General features: G+C 38.1%; 1 protein-coding gene across 2 annotated transcripts in view; it reads right to left on the bottom strand.

Annotated features, from left to right (window-relative positions):
- Positions 1 to 16,550, bottom strand: part of GNAS (GNAS complex locus) — a 198,195-nt gene that overhangs the window by 31,571 nt on the left and 150,074 nt on the right. The window lies entirely within an intron of this gene.

Raw genomic sequence — 16,550 nt, forward strand, 5'->3', positions numbered from 1 at the left:
TGTGGATTTTGTTAATTTGCATTGGTTTTTATATGTTCTTTATGTGGTTTGATTGTAATGTTTTTTGTACTTTTTAAATTGTCGTAAGCCTCCCAGAGTCATGCAGTTGAGATGGGTGACTATACAAATCGAATAAATAAATATGCAGAATCAATCTTAGCCTTTAACGGATAAGGACTTCAAGAAATAAAAGTGTGTACCTCCTTTTGATTTGATTTTATTTTTCATCATTGAATTATATTTCCTAGAAACAAATTAAATGAATAAACAGTGGCCATATCTGATTTATAGTGTGTCAGCCATCAGATCAACAGCTTTATAACCACCTGTTTCTGCTTTTTGATCAATCCTACTTGGATGGTGGTATCTTAGTGTTCACATTTTTGCTGGCCTGCAGCTAAGTAGAAAATCTTCACTGAATAAACACAAACCTATTAACGTTGTACAGAGAATGAGACAAGGATCCACTATGGGTGCCTTCATGAACACTGGTCAGAGGCGTCCACAGAATCCAATGGTTTCATCAGAATGACGAAACAAGCATTGTGATGTTGCGACACAAGCTTTGTGTGACATACCATGATGCCTTACAAAAGGATAGGAGTTTGCATTGCATTGTGATGCTCGTTTCTTCTACCCCCCTCCACCATGCCCATGCTCCAGTACTTGAAATCAGGTATTTTTAACTGCAATTTGTTGTTGTTGTTCTTAGTTTTCGTCCCACATGGTTGCAGGATCCACCTATTTCTGCACTGTGCTCACCTTCTTTTCACAGCAAAGCTATCTGCTTTGTTTATCAGACTTGGTGCAGAGCCTGATGCTGATTAGGGCTGAGAGGGAGTGATTGTTAAAGGTCACTCAGTTGGAAGAAGACTAGATCTTGGGAATCCTAGCTCCTAGTCCACCAGTTTGGTCTAGTGGTTAAGGCAACAGGCTAGAAACCAGGAGGCTGTGAGTTTTTGTCCCACCTTAGGCATGAAAGCGGGCTGGGTGACCTTGGGCCACTCACTTTCTCTCAGCCCAACTCACCTCACAGGGTTGTTGTGGGGAAAAGAGGAGGAGGAAGGAGTAATAGGTATGTTCACCGCCTTGAGCTATTTATAAAAATAATAAAGGAGGGATAGAAAATACAATAAATTAATTAAATAAATCTTAATCATGACACCACACTGGCTCTCTTTTCACTACTGTATGTTTTTTTTCTATCTGCATGGTTTTATAAATGATAACCTTTGTATTTTTGAGGAATGGAGGGGTTAGCACTTGGATGGGAGACCACCAGGAAATGCCAACCTGAAAGTCAGACTGGAAATGCCATCCAGAAAAGCCTGAAACCTCTGTGCCAATCAGGTTAGCCACACATTTTTTTCCAAGCAATTGTAACAGCTGGAAGCTTGCTTATACAATGTAAGATGAGCCAACTACAAAGGAATTTGTCAAATTGCTAAAGGCCAAAAACATTTCCATGCAATCACCAGGAGCTGAGATCAACACAAAAGAGCTGTTTTCATATCCCTTGTACTTTTACACTTTTCATGGACAACTAGCAGAAACTGGGAGTTTCGCTTGCAGGAGAAGTGAGTGAGCAGCTCTTTTTTTGTTAATCACAGCCTCTGATTTTCAAACCAGATGCTATAAGCCTGAACTACTATAATGTGATGTGGTATCTGGGGATCCACATCAAAGGCTGTTTGGAAACTGACCCCAAATGCAGCAGCAGATTTGCTGAGTAGGGTCACACTGAGGTCCCTTCTTTACCTCCATATTCCCCTCCAAGCCTATTCAAGGTGTTCATAATGGTTTTTAAAGCCTCCTACAACTTAGGTGCAAGATCCTTGCAAGACTACCCATTCCCATATCATCCGTGCCATACTCTTACATCATCAATGGAGCATTTTTTACATGTCTTCACCATGGAGATATTTGATATCAACAATCAACGTGTGTTTTTCCATGCCCGGCCCATATTATGGGACGGACTAGAGATGAAACCACCTTCTCATCTCTCCCCACTCCCCGCCCTGTCTCCCAATGTTAGGAGGTGATTCAGAACATATTTATCTTCCTGGTCCAGCTAATGCTATTTTAATTTTATGTTTATGTCTGCTACCAATGCTGTCAAAACCCTTTTCTATTTAAACCTTTGTGAGTTCAAAACAGCTGTTTCACTTACAAAACAGGCCAGTTTTAGCATTTTGGAAGTGTTATGGGGACTTTGCAAGCTACCTAAAGCCATTAAAGAAGTGGGTGGCACATACCATTTCTAAATAAACCAATCATGCATTCAGAATTTTTGATTAGAGATGTAACACATTCTTTACCCTAATGGGGGTGGGGGGAGAGATCATGCTGCCATCAGACATTGCAACAACTGCTACAGCAAATGTTTTTATCACCAAAACATTGCCCTTGAATCTGTATCGTTCACTGCTTGAGCTATCTCTTTAAGAAAAGCAGGAAAGTTAGTTAGCTTCAGCAGAAATGATGTAAATTAGCAGAATTTGTTCAAACCATCAAAATGCTTAAAATATGAATGGAAAGATGACTCCAGTTGCTAGAGTAACATACATTGAGAGCACTAGAGATGCTAGTCTATTTTTAGTCTTTTTCTTTTACAAAGAAAACGGAAGCCTGATGAAAAATACATTTTAGTAACAAATGTAATAGTTTGCATATTAAATTACTAAATATAGTAACTGTTAAGTCATCTTCAAAAATGGGAAGTATAGTTAATGAAATTCTGAATATATTGCATACAAAAGCTTGCAGTAGATCTTTTCTCAGAACGTAATCAGTCAGTGGTTCTTATCATAAAGCAGGTTGCAAGTCACTGAGAGAATTTTGCTTTACTTGCATGAAGACCAAGATAAAATCCTGAACAATTTGGGACAAGAACACCTGCCAGAGTGTTCTCCCCACTGCAGATATCATCAGAGGGTTATGCCACTATTTGCACATTGTTATTTTGCAGACGTTTGCAAGTCCAGTACGCCTTCTCTGCTGGGGCACCCCCTCTCTGCAATGGTCTTCCCCCCAATCTATTCTTGTGCCTTCCAGGTGTTGTGAAGACCCACCCACTTTTTTATACCTTCCCTGTGATTAAAAAAATGTATTTTATATATTTGATATTATTTTAAATTCACTGTTGTTTTGGTTGTTTTGTAATTTTGTCTCAGTGCTTTGAAATATTTACACAGGAACGTGATATAAAATAAATGAAGACATTAAGCAAGCAAGCTACGGTCTATAGTAAAGGATGGTCTTTCTGAGTGCATAGACAGGTAACAAGACGACACCAGCTCTCCCACATCTGGTGCCTTCCACCTGTGTAGGGACTCCTCCCAGCCAAAAAGGTGACACAGGGGAAGGCTGGCCAATGGAACACTGAAAAAACAGCAGGAACATTCTGTTCCAAAATATGCATTCCAAATTCCAGAGGAGTAAGCTGTGTTCTTCCTGCTACAAAACAAACTAAAAATATTTTCAAATCTTTAGCCAAGTTATTGTGGCATTTTTAAATTGATTAGGTGAAGTTAGCTTTAGGCTTCAAATATTGATTTCCTAATATCTTTGCTAGTTTTTAAGATATCACAGTGCTAAGTGAGTGCATACCATGATATGCAACATTTTTAGCGGGTGAATTAGTCAGTTGTGACTCCAGCAAACCAATTTTCTGTTAATACTGCAGGCAACTACTTGTTAATAAATAAGGAGATGAAATGGAACATTTGATGGCATTTTGCAATCCCATGCAAGAAATATAACTAAGCTCATATTACACTGAAGAAGTAGAGCAGATTAAAAAAAACACCAATCTCAGTTGTAAAGTTAATTTCATGACCATGTGCTTTTGTTTCTGTTGTAGCATGGAAAGATGTACGTTAACAAAATTACCAACTAGAGCATCCCATTAAATAACTGGGTACAATAAAAGTCTTATTCACCGCTAAACTGGCAAGAGTAACACAAACCGTCTTTCTGCAGGGCTGGGGAATGCTCCATTTCTGAGACTCCTTTGTGCAATCAGCAGACACTTAGAATTCTGAGAATTTAATCAATTTTTTAAAAAATCCTAATAAATGCAACTATATCTTAAAAGAATAAAAAGACTTCTGTTTTGCGATGTTGAATTATATGAATACCATTTTACAATAAATAATAAAAACTAACTAGGCAATCCCACCTACTTTCATGAGTTTCTATTCATTATCGCATTAATGCTTCACAGAAAGTGAGAAACCTTGTAGGTATTACTTGATGATTGACTGAAACCTATTTTTCCAGCTCATATTGCTATGTAAAGGAAGTTGCTGCACAGTGTCTGCTGCTGAAATGCTAAAAAGAAACGGCATCTGTCTGTGTCTGTCTGTCTGTCTGTCTACCTGCCATATTTCTTCACCGCCTATCTTGTGTTGCCACAACTCTGGGCTTTTGTAGCTTGCAGTCATATATCATTGGCGTTTCTACTATACAGAGGAGCACGGTCAATCAACTCAGTTCTCATGAATGAAACCTGTAGGATTTTATTTTCATTTCAGAAAACAACCTGTTTTTAGATGTTTTAATGCAGATCTAAGAAACTGGCTTTCGAATTCCATCCAAAATTATGAGGGATTATGGGGGATAGGAGTCATACGTACTCCATAAGTCTTCCCATCCCCTTTTTCCTTTGAAACAGTCCTCTACATGACCCAGAAATGGTGCCTCTTCTGCTCTCCCCACACAACTACCGCCGCCTTACTAAAAATAGCACTTTGCTGGCTTGGTGCTCCAGTCTCTCGTTTACATAAGTAGTTTCAGGGCAGGGGGCCTTTTGCAATGGATATGCAGCCCTTAGAGGCCAAGAGAAACAAAATGCATTCATTGACAAGCACCTTCCAGATCTACATGCCAAAAAAGGCCTCACTCATTCAGGTCCCACAGTAGATTGTTGTGCCTTTTTCCAGGGATCTGAGGTTAACTGAGAATTATGGCATGTGCCCGTTTCTACCTCAGTGCGTACAGCAACTCAATGCAAACGCCAGAAACTCACATGCCAGTCTCATGAGAACTGAAATTCCTCAAAATAACTTCTGGAATGAATATTGACATTATATTACAATATAATAGTTAGGCAACATGGTACATTTTTATATCCCTAGGTGAGAAGGACTTACTTTGCTCCCAAATATGCCTACTCACATGACATACTCTCTTGAAACTTTAGTCAAACATGTTGCACAACTGTTTTAAACATTATACTTTACACACACAGTAGGTTTAAAACACTTTGTGAAAGTGTTGGACTGGGACCAGAAAAGCCCAGATTCAAGGTCTCTCTTGGCCACGGAGTTCACCAGGTGACTTTGGGTCAGTCATTCTCTCTCAGCCCAACCCTCATCGTAGCACTGTTGTAGAGATAAAATTATGGTAGGTTCCTTGTAAGGTGGGATATAACTCCATATAAATAAAGGCTCTGGAGCAATGGAGTTTGATAAAACACATTCCATGCCCCTGTTGTATAACTTAAGGATGGTTCAGAGGGAGTGGGACAGGTGCAGAGCAATGATGGGGAAGAAACTGCAAACTGGGACCTGATGGGACTCTGAAGAGCACAGGTGTGGCCTTGAGAAAAGATGACTGACTGTGGATGTGACTTTTCAAGTTCCTGAAGGACTGTTACACAAGACCTGAAGCAGTCAGGACCTGTTCCCTTTCATCTCAAAATATAGAACACAGAGTAACTGTTATGAGGTACAGGATGGTAGATTTTACTGTTACTAAAAGTAAAATTTCAGTAGTGGGCTAATCCTCTAGGGCAGCTTTTCTCAACCTTTTGACCTTGGAGGAGCCCTTGAAGTATTTTTCAGGCCCCAGGGAAGCCCTGCACATTCAGGCTCAAATATAAGTCAGAGGTTACAAAATTGTTATATTCATTTCATGTGTAGGCCTGTATCTATGCATCAACAGTGCTCTTAAACTAAAAGAATGGAACTTACCTCTTTAATGTGAAGTTGCCGGAATTTGAAATAATTTTTTAAATAAATCATGATCTCCCAGGGAACCCTTAGTGATCTCCCAGGGAACCCTTAGTGACCTCTCACGGAACCCTAGGGTGCCACAGAACTCTGGTTGAGAAATCCTGCTCTATAGAGAAGATGGACTCCCTTTTACAAAGGCAATGGCTAAACAACTGTTTTAATTTGGTTTATAGTCTTCTGTGGGAGGAGGGCGGACAAGGTAGCAAGTAACAAAATATGCATCCCAATGCAAACTTCATCCCTTACAAAATGAAGCCCAGCCATGTGGATTCCTTCCTCCAGGTCCCAGTTAAATAATAATACTGATTTCTCATATATATGAATCTCCTGGAAGCCCACATAGCTAATAAGCCTATCACCCATTTTGCACCCACAATAGCCAAATATGGCGCCAACTGTTTCCCATGGTTATCAGCTCCGGAAGGGGAACCCAAGTGTTACAAATTTATACCATGCGGTCTAAATCTGCCATCCATATTGCATACAGTTTTGGGATTAAACACTGCTCATTCTTGACGATGAATGAAGAACTGCAATTAAAATTTCATTTCAGTTATTCTGGTTCAGACTTTGAAGGGTAACATCTCCTTTGAATCATATGACTCATATCATGTATACCAAATAACTGGAGGGAAAAGGGATGAAGCAGGTAGGCATTCCCACCATTCCCACAAGGATTTGGTAATTGAGAAGCATGACATCTGCATAGCGCGCGCGTGTGTGTCTGAGTCAGGGTTGACTCCTGGTGACTGCCTGGACAAGTCCTTGCAGTTTTCTTGGCAAGATTTTGGAAGTGATTTGCCATTGCCTCCTTCCTAGGGCTGAGAGAGAGTGACTGGACCAAGGTCACCCAGATGTCTTCATGCCAAAGGTGGGACCGGAACTCAGCAGTCTCCTAGTTTCTAACCTGGTGCCCTAATCACTACACTAAACCGGCTCTTGCATAGGGCTTTAAATGAATTATGATGTCACAGTAGGTGACAATCAGATCTGCTACATGGCAACAGGACAAAGAATCAAGCTGCTAGATTGTTAGAACTCAATGCAGATAGATTTTTATAACTATAATTGTTTCTCCAAAACACGTATCCCTCAATTTTATACCATTTTGACTGCTCACAAAATGGTGCATTTAAAAAATGTTAGAGGCTAATAAATTCTCAGACTGTAACCTTTACACATGGGCAGTTATCAGAATTTTGCAGATTTTAAAATCAGTTTGAGCATACAGAATCACTTCATGAGTGTAGGCTACACTGCTGTCCTGAAAGAGAGGGAACAAAAATGAACAACCCCACCACTGATGTACAACTTGGATTAGCTTCAGGATTAAGATAGTCTGAATAAGGAAATTCAAAAGGGAAGAAAATTGCTTGTGTAAGTCCATTAGCATTTGATTAAATTTAAGTGCCATGATCGTAAAGTCAAGTCTCCTTCAAGTTGAGCTCTATGGCAGATGACTTCATGGACACAACTGGGCAGTTTTTTGGCAACACTATAGAAAAATACAATACAGTATATTTCTAGGGTATTTTTTGAATTCCCAGTCTAGCCTACAGGCCAAGATTTTATGTGATGGCAATTACATTCATACAATTTTAGCAATCTAAAATTTACGCTACTGGAGTACCTTTTTGCAAGAAAACTATTATCTGAGAGATGAAAAGAATTAAAAACAGCCAAATGCTCTGTCACAGGAATTAATTGTACAATAATAAATCCTATCAGATATATTAGCTGAATGTTGTAGCTAGAAATGCAAGGAAAAAGGCAGACTTTCAAGTGAACACTACACTGGGTATGGTTTGAAGAGCAGATCTGAAGGTAAGCTCAAGATATAGCCACTTAGCTTCTGCCAGAAAGGTAGAAGCTGGCAAATCAAAATGAATACCTTAAAGCTATAAAATTACTTTCCCACTTTATTAATTCTTTCACTCAGTATCTTGGCAAAGCTAATCAACTATCTGAACATGTTATACGCATTTAGTCAAAACACAGAATGATGAAAATTCACATTAGCATACTCTCTGTAATTACAACATTCAATATTCTTCCAACCAACAAATAGTGCAAGAAGTGTCTAACTTTCCAAGATAATTTGGAACTGTCAACAACTGCAACACCCTCTCATTAATGCTAATCTATACAAACATGCATCAGAAACATTTCACATAGCTATTAAGAAAAGGCACACAGGCAGAGAGGAAAGTCAACTTTGTTCAACTAGGTTTTTTAAACCTGAAAAAGCAACAGTACAATGTGGTAAAGATGAAAAGAGCTAGCCACTGTACAGTCAGGACCAGAAATATTGGAACAAGGATAACCGTTTTGGCATTTGGCCTCTGTACACCACCACACTGAAGTTGAAAGGAAACACACCCAGATGGGAGCGAAGTCAGGACTTTCAGCTGTAATTCAAGGGGTTTGACAAACGTAGGGCACTAACCGTTCAGGAAGTACAGCCAGTGGCATACACACACCATCGTTGATGGCTCATAAGTAATGGAACGAATGGCTGACAAGCAGCTGCATGGCCAGGTGTGGCCTCTTTCTTGGGTACCCCATGACCAATCAAGCAGATAAAAGGCCTGGAAGTAGTTCTGAGTGTTACATTTGCATTTGGTAGCTGTTCACTGGAACTCTCAACATGAGGTCCAAAGAGGTGTCCATGCAAGTGAAGGAGTGTGGTGGTCTACAGAGGCCAAATGCCAAAACAGTCATCCTTGTTCCAGTATTTCTGGTCCTGACTGTAGCTTTTATTAGAGCTGAAATTAATTTAACTGTTTTATACAAACATGGATTCCCAAACTTCAAAGTGGCTTTGAAGATCCAGTTTTTAAAAAAAAAACTACTTTGCACACTTTTTATTTCAGCATACTTTAATATTGGGATGGCAGCTGGCAGAGGAAATGTTGGAACATGACCTTGATAGTTGCCAATCAATGCATTAACTGAATTCTTGAGTATTGTGAGAATTTCTAATTACCTGAAAGCAGAAAAGTACTTTGAAACTCCATAATATATCTGATCCATTACATTATGATAGGAAGTGGTATTTCAATTTCCACTGTGTATTTTCTACTTAAATACACACAAATAAATGTAAATATAAGATTTTAGCAGGCCTTCAAAAACCATAAATCAATCATCCAGTTTTAAATTGCTCTAATGTAAATTATTAAAAAGTAACAAGTAACAAATGCATACAGGTAGTCCTCATTTAGCAACCACAACTAGGATCAGCAACTCAGTTGTTGAGCGAAGCTGTTGCTAAGTGAAACCATGACTGTGCTTATGATCTTACTTCAGCTTTCCTTTGCTTTACAGACCTGCAAAGGTTGAAAATGCGAGGACTGATCATAAAGTTACTTTTTCATCACTGTTCTAACTGTGAATGGTTGCTAAATGAGGCAGTTGCTAAACAAGGACTAGCTGTATTTTATTCATTCAGATTAAACTGTCAACTATTATTTTGAATTGTAATAAATTATTGCTCAATCAGCAATGGATCAGAATACTTCCATTAAATCAGCCCGTTTTTCCATAGGCTTTTCATCTTTCCTAGCATTCATTCATTCATTCATTACATTTCTGCACCGCCCCTCTCGCAAGTGACTCTGGGCGGTTACCTTTGATTCTAAAAATCTATCTTAGAACCCTGGGCCACAAACAAACATGATATTCTGGGCTATTTTATAAGGCCATCCATCTATAATAGGATGCCAGAGACAGTACAAGAGTATCTATGTCCCATTATAGCAGGCCTGCATCTTTTTCACTGCAAGTAATTCAAAAGATGAAGCAGAATTGCAATGTCCTGATTTGATCCTGATTATGCAATTTTTGTCTTTCAAATCAGGTGATTAAATGGTATTTTTCAAATTGTGATTAAAACAAACTAAATGTAACAAAAAGAGAAAAAAGCTAACAACAACAAAGAAAAGGGGGGAGATTCGTATAATATCCCTTGATTGATAATGATTAAACTTAATTAAATCTAGACAATTTAGAAACATAGTACTTCCCCTTCTCATTTTTAGAACACAATGACTTTTCAAGAACAGATTAACAGACTCGTATCTTGAATCCATTCCTCAACATCAGGAGGATAACTTTCCTTCTATTTACATAACATTATCCTCCTTATTATGCAATAGATGCAAAGCTCATGAGGTGATGTGCTCCATGTTTTAGGAATACATTAGTATCTGTAACTGTAATATTTCCTTCCAAAACTATATTGACACAGGTAATGATTTCAAGCCACCAGAGTTAGCACCTTGACATTTTTGAAACGCCAGCATGAAAAATCTAATGTCTAACCTTTATAAATCATCTTTGAGGGGCCCAATAAACATGGAATAATATTTTCTGATTGATTTCATTCTTAAATCATGAGAAGTATACTTAGCAGTTGTTAACACATGGATCCACTGATTCTCCAAAATTGTTTATTTCATTTCTTTATTCCATAATTCAGATATATAATGAATACTAACTTTAATTTGACTTTTCAGTTCCTTATAGAATCGAATTGTTGGTTTCCATTCAAGTGCTGTATCTCTTAAGGATCCTAAAATTACAGGTGCCTTGGAGGCTGCTCAAGCATCAGGGCCAGAGGTTGGCAACCTTCTCCTGTATGGGCGCCCAAGGCCATGCCACTATGGCCATTTCCTCCTCCTCCTCCACCTCACAGTTTGCTCTTGCCAGAGCCAAGGCAGCTGGTGACCCCATCACCAAAATGGTCAGCCAAGGAAGTGGCAGGCGCTCACAAGAGAGGCCATCAGATGTCTATTCTCTCCTTCTCTCCTTTGTGGGCCTGGTGGATATACAGGTAGTTCTCACTTAACAACTGCCCTGTTTAGCGACTGTTCAAAGTTACGACAGTGCTGAAAAAGTAACTTCACGGTCAATCCTCACATTTATGACCATCACAGTGTCCAGTCATGTGATCGCTGTTTGTGCACTGCACAGCTGACTTCCGACAAGCAGATAAGTTGGCAGTAAAATCACAAGTCGCTGTCACATGACATCATGCTTAACAACCCATGGCGACTCGACCGAATGGGAAGTGACATCAAAAGTCCATTGTGGTCATGTGATGTTTTGCTTAGAGACCACGTTGCCTAGTGACCGAGTTGCTGGCCCCAATTGGGGTCGCTAAGGGAGGACTACCTGCATTTATTTTTGGGACTGCAGGCTGGATGATTTTGGGTGGAGGCCACATTTGGCCTGCAGGCCATAGGTAGTCAACCCCTGGTGTAGGCCATACTGTTTAATTAATATATGTTTCAGCTGTATATATTGCCAAGGAAATGTTGTAGGTTAACCATATTGAAATGTAGCCTTTGAACCAACCATTAAAATTGTACTCACTGATCCCTTGTTTGACCCAAGCACTCCAATTAAACAACTTCCCTGCTATTTTTCAATTAGGATTATTCCATAATATCAGTATCTCATGTGATTTGGAATCAAAATGTAACTGCTTACTTATTAACTACCAAATATACCTAGCAGCTTTCAAAAGATTTAATAAACCTGGATTCAAGATTTCAGAATTGTTACTTCTCCAAGTAGGCCCAAAGAGGGAAATATTCATAAAAGGTCTCATTCTGAAATAATATAGATGTTAAATGATACAGTTGAAAATCTGGTAGATTAAAGCCATCACAAGTAACCTCTATTTGGCCAAGGATATTTGAGGGGCTTCGGTCTGCCATAAAATTTTTCTCATTATCTTTTCTGAGTAAAGTATTTAATAGGGATTGATATTGGAATCCATCTTAAAATATAAATTAATCTTGATGTAATATTTTAATAACGATCTTATCTCAGAGATTTCATGGAAGTTTTAACCACTGAGTTATATGTACTGGATTTGTATCTATACATTTAGATATATTTGATTCAACATATATTTTGAGAAATATATAAATCCAAATGTTTAATAAAAGCCATATAAATTGTAAATCCTAATATCTTAAATTAGTCTATAGATATAGTGGATCCCAAAGGCAGCAAAATAGACTTATTCCAGTTAATAGTATGAAGTATAAACCACATTGCTGGAAAACTTCAATAAGCTTTGTTGATGACAATACATAATTGTTCAAAATAGCCATAGCATCAGCATATACGGAAAATTTATATTCAGAAGTGAACGTTACCAGACACTTGATACTGTTTAATAGAAGAAATGAAATGTTAATGAACCAAACTAAAGATCAAAGGAGACAAGGGGCACACTTGATGGATGCCAAAATATAACTTGATAGGTTGAGAGACAAATCTATCTATAATAGCTGTAGCCATTGGGTGAAGATAGCAAACTGAAGTCCAGTAAACAAAAGAAATTCCTTTCTTCTTAGAACACACTTAATAATTTCAATTTAAACCATTTGAAGACCTTTTCAATGTCCAATGGAATTAGAACAGCTGATTCCAATTTATCTATTGCTATATCCAAAATATCAATCACCAGGCAGTTACTGCAGAAAGCTTGTCTATTTTTTTATAAATCAAGATTAAGATGGTTAGTTTATAGATGGTATTACTTTCTGTAACTTCCTGGCTAGCATTGCAGTTAGTACTTTTGTGTCCACATAAGCAAAAATATTAGTCTATCTATAACGTGCACATTTAGTAGAATCTTTCTCAACTTCAATATGATTGTAATAATAAAATTATAAAGGAAATACAGAGAGATTAAGTGATTGATTATAGACCTCCAACAATATAAGGGCCAATAGGTGTATGAACATTCTGTATTACTCAACTAGAAGTTCATCAGGTCCAGGGGCTTCCCCTGTTTTCATAGATTGAATTGTCTCTGTAATTGATTACAATAGTACTGAAAAGATTGGCCCTCAATCTCTGTCCTTTACTTTAAAACCAAACCAAAAATGAATATTAAGTGGGTGAGGTTGTAGACATGGTTGTAGGGAGGAAGATTCAAGAATTACAAACTTGTTTCTTCAAACTGTTTAGTTTACTTTTGCATCTCAATTTCTTTAAAATTTCCCTGCACGATCAGGAAACCACTGTGTGATGTGGAAGATTCTTCATTTTTATTCTAGAATGCATACAATTTCATGCCTAGCCCTGTCACATATAAAATGAATGTACTTCTGAAAATTAGTGTGCTCTGTAGGGAAAGACTGGAAGTGGCAAGGACGTTGTCTTTCAAGGGACTTTGCTTGCCATTCCTGATCTTCACAGTAAGATTCCCCAAAACAGAGTTTTAAAAGGAACTAAGTAGTGAGGTTGGTTTGTGATTCAGCGGTTACAGACCACCATATCACTTAAAGGACCACTTTTTCACTGAACAAGCATGTTATTAACATCTCTGGGTATATTAGAAAGCAGCTACTCACCATATGTCTTTATTTTGGGTACAGATAATAGCAGGGAACAACAACAATCAATGCAAAGTTACAGAAAGAAAAATACCAGAACATCTATTATGCAAATGTGTGTCCCACCTTTGAGAGAAAGGGATGTGACTGAATATTTGCTGGAAAGCAGAGTGTATTTTTATTACAAGTGTTATTTAAAGGAGATAATTACACAAGAACCTGCTTGGGAGAGTCAGCTGTCTGTGGATGCAAAGACTTATAGACAGCATGCATGCAGAGAAATAATGCAAAACATAGTCAGTGCAAAGGACACAATAATGTTGGGTATATCTCTGCCTCCTAACCCTCCATTATGCTCAGTTGTAGTATGTTTTTTGCCCTCCCACAGCTGATTTCTAGTTATAGCATAAAGCCAACCATTTTACAAACATTTGATTCCTAGAGCTCTGAGGGGCCGCGCTGCCCCTTCTAAAGTTATCTGAGCATTTTTGTAACAATGAAGTGCAGGCAATCCAACCTGCCTCTACAACACTTTCCTCCTAGCTCTTCCTTTGAAATGGCAGACAGCAAGAAAACACGTAGAGGCATTCTCGCAGGAAACACCATGTACAGAAACTCTCTCACACTACTTCCGGCCCTTCCTGAAGTCGAAGGGGTGTGAAACAGCTTGCGAATGGCTTCCCTTGCCCTATTTCCTTTTCCACCCTGGTAAAAGTCCAGGAAATGTTAACTGGAGGATACGCAGAGCAAATCTTTAGCAGAATGAGGGTATGAGAAAATCTACCAAAAAATAAAAACCTTGATTTGTGGGGGAAGATGGAACAGCTTGTATTCCTGTAATAAAATTGTCATTTTTGATGCTTGCCTATTCATTTAAGTTATTAGCAGACTACTCTGCATTCTTATGGATATCAGAGCAGTACAAAATATATGACCCAACTAATTATGTCAAAAAAAAGAAAGATATAATGATAATATAAGAGACAAAAACAAAGTAAAACAAATTCCAAATCAAGATCACCAAATATGTTCTTCTTGCATCTTTTCAGCACAGCCTGGAGATCTGGAAATGAATTGCCAGACACTGCTCAGTAAAAGAATTTTGCACAACTTGTGCAAGGCTAATGGCGTACTGAAACCACCTAAAGTCTTCCAACTGACTTTCATTATGTAAAGGACACATTTACCAGATGGTACATATTTAAAATAAGCATTTTTACATTAAAATGCTATTAGTAAAGGTGTTTCTTTCCCTTTATCTTTTTCTTCTCTTCTCTTTTCTTTTCTTTCTTTTTCAAATTTTGCCACCGCACATCTCCCCCCAGAATCTTATTCCCTTTGACAAGAATCTCACTCCCCAAATATTCCCATGACAATAAAACCAGTTTCCATTTAATATTAAACATGGAGAAATCACTTTGTATAAACCTAAACAGTCAATTATTCTGATTCTAGATGGTAACAGCGAGGCCCCATTTCCTATGCAACTTCTTTTTTCTTTTTTTTATAGAATCACCTGAAAGTCTGTTGAGAGTCAAGGTGCACTGACATTTCCCTCCTAGCTTCCCTAAATCTTGCAGAGTCAAATGCACTAGGAAATCTCTGGCTCAGGATCACAGATTTTTTTCCCCCTGTAGCTCCAGTGAAAGTAACCAGTTTGGTAACCTTAGTAAAGGGAAGGGAAATTGCATTTTTCTCCTCCCCTCAAGCTGTTCACTTCTGCATAAGTAAGCAGGAAGTACAGGATCAAGCAATTGTTCTTCTAAAAAGGGGTGTTGATGAACTAAATTTCCCAGAAGCCCTATTAGCAGAAAAGTTCAGTAGTATTTGAAAAGTGGTAGGTTTCCTATTCTAATAGACTAGACAGATTGAGAAAAAAATCCAATGAAACAAAGTAGGCTCTCAGTTAAGATGAGCTGGAAAGCTACAGTCTTTGCCTTAGAAAGTCTGATTCAATATATTATAAATGGAGAAGTCATAAGAAAAGCTAAGAGACGGATAGTGTGGATATTAAAGGAACTGGGTAATGCTCAATGATTTCTTGCTAATGAAATTCTTATTCCATGCTTTAACACAGGTTGGTAAGAATGTGCTGTGCCATGCACTACATTGAGTTGATATAGTCCATTTTATTCGCAGAGAAATTGCTATCAAAAATCTGAGTCACCGTATCGTTCATGTCCTGCGAGATCAACACAATGAGTTCAATCAGGAATTCCAGCAAAGAACACTGGAATAAAGATGCAAGTCACACTGCGGATCCTATTAAGTAGGATATACATTCTCAGGTTCTTTCCTGGAATTCTTGAGTAAGTCATCCCATAGGCCCCATAGCAAAGCCATCTGCTTGAAGTCTGCTAGTTTCAAAGAAGGTTCAAAGTTCCCCTGGGGAATTCTGACCAAGCATTTTACCACGAGGGTGTAGAAAGGTCACACAAGCATATTCTCAGCTTAATCTACTTAAAGATTCTGAAACTATCCACTCATTCCTAAGGGTCTTCAGGCCATAACAAACATATTGCAACAATGAAAATGAAACCAGCCACATAAAACCGAGAAGCATGGCTATTTATCTAGTAAACAATGCCAACAATTTAGCTGGCCAGGCAGATGAAAACATTTTAACCTAGCAGAAAAATATAAAGTTATCGCTAGTCATACGTCCTTCAAAAAGCCATCTGAGGATACATCCACACTGCAATCATGGATACAGATCTGAAAGTGAAAGTGTAATATTTTATGTTACACAAATAAAAGGATATAGAGCTTGGATGAGAAATTTCTAAAATAATGACTCATGAAATAATGCTACCTATAGAAAAGTACTCCTACATTTCGATCAGAATAACATGTTTTAAAGGCAGTGTGGAGAGATCTCATCCTTTTATTATTTTTTTGAATTTATAAAGAGACCTAAGCTATAAACTAATTCACTTTTTCTAAAGCCTTTGAAACAACAAGAGTTATGTCAAGTCAGCACAACCCAACTCTGGCTTCTTGGCTGGCCAGAAGATTGCAACTGAGAGCAAATGAAAGTCTACTACACAACAACTGTGTAGTTGCTGTATACCTTCCAATCTACAAGAGTTTTACTTTCCTAAGATACCTTTTTGAAAAGTAACATTAGTGACACCTCAGTCTGATCAGGAATGAACCTCATCTTCTGACAGGA

This window comes from Candoia aspera, chromosome 3 (genome assembly GCF_035149785.1).
Source record: "Candoia aspera isolate rCanAsp1 chromosome 3, rCanAsp1.hap2, whole genome shotgun sequence".
NCBI lineage: Eukaryota > Metazoa > Chordata > Lepidosauria > Squamata > Boidae > Candoia > Candoia aspera.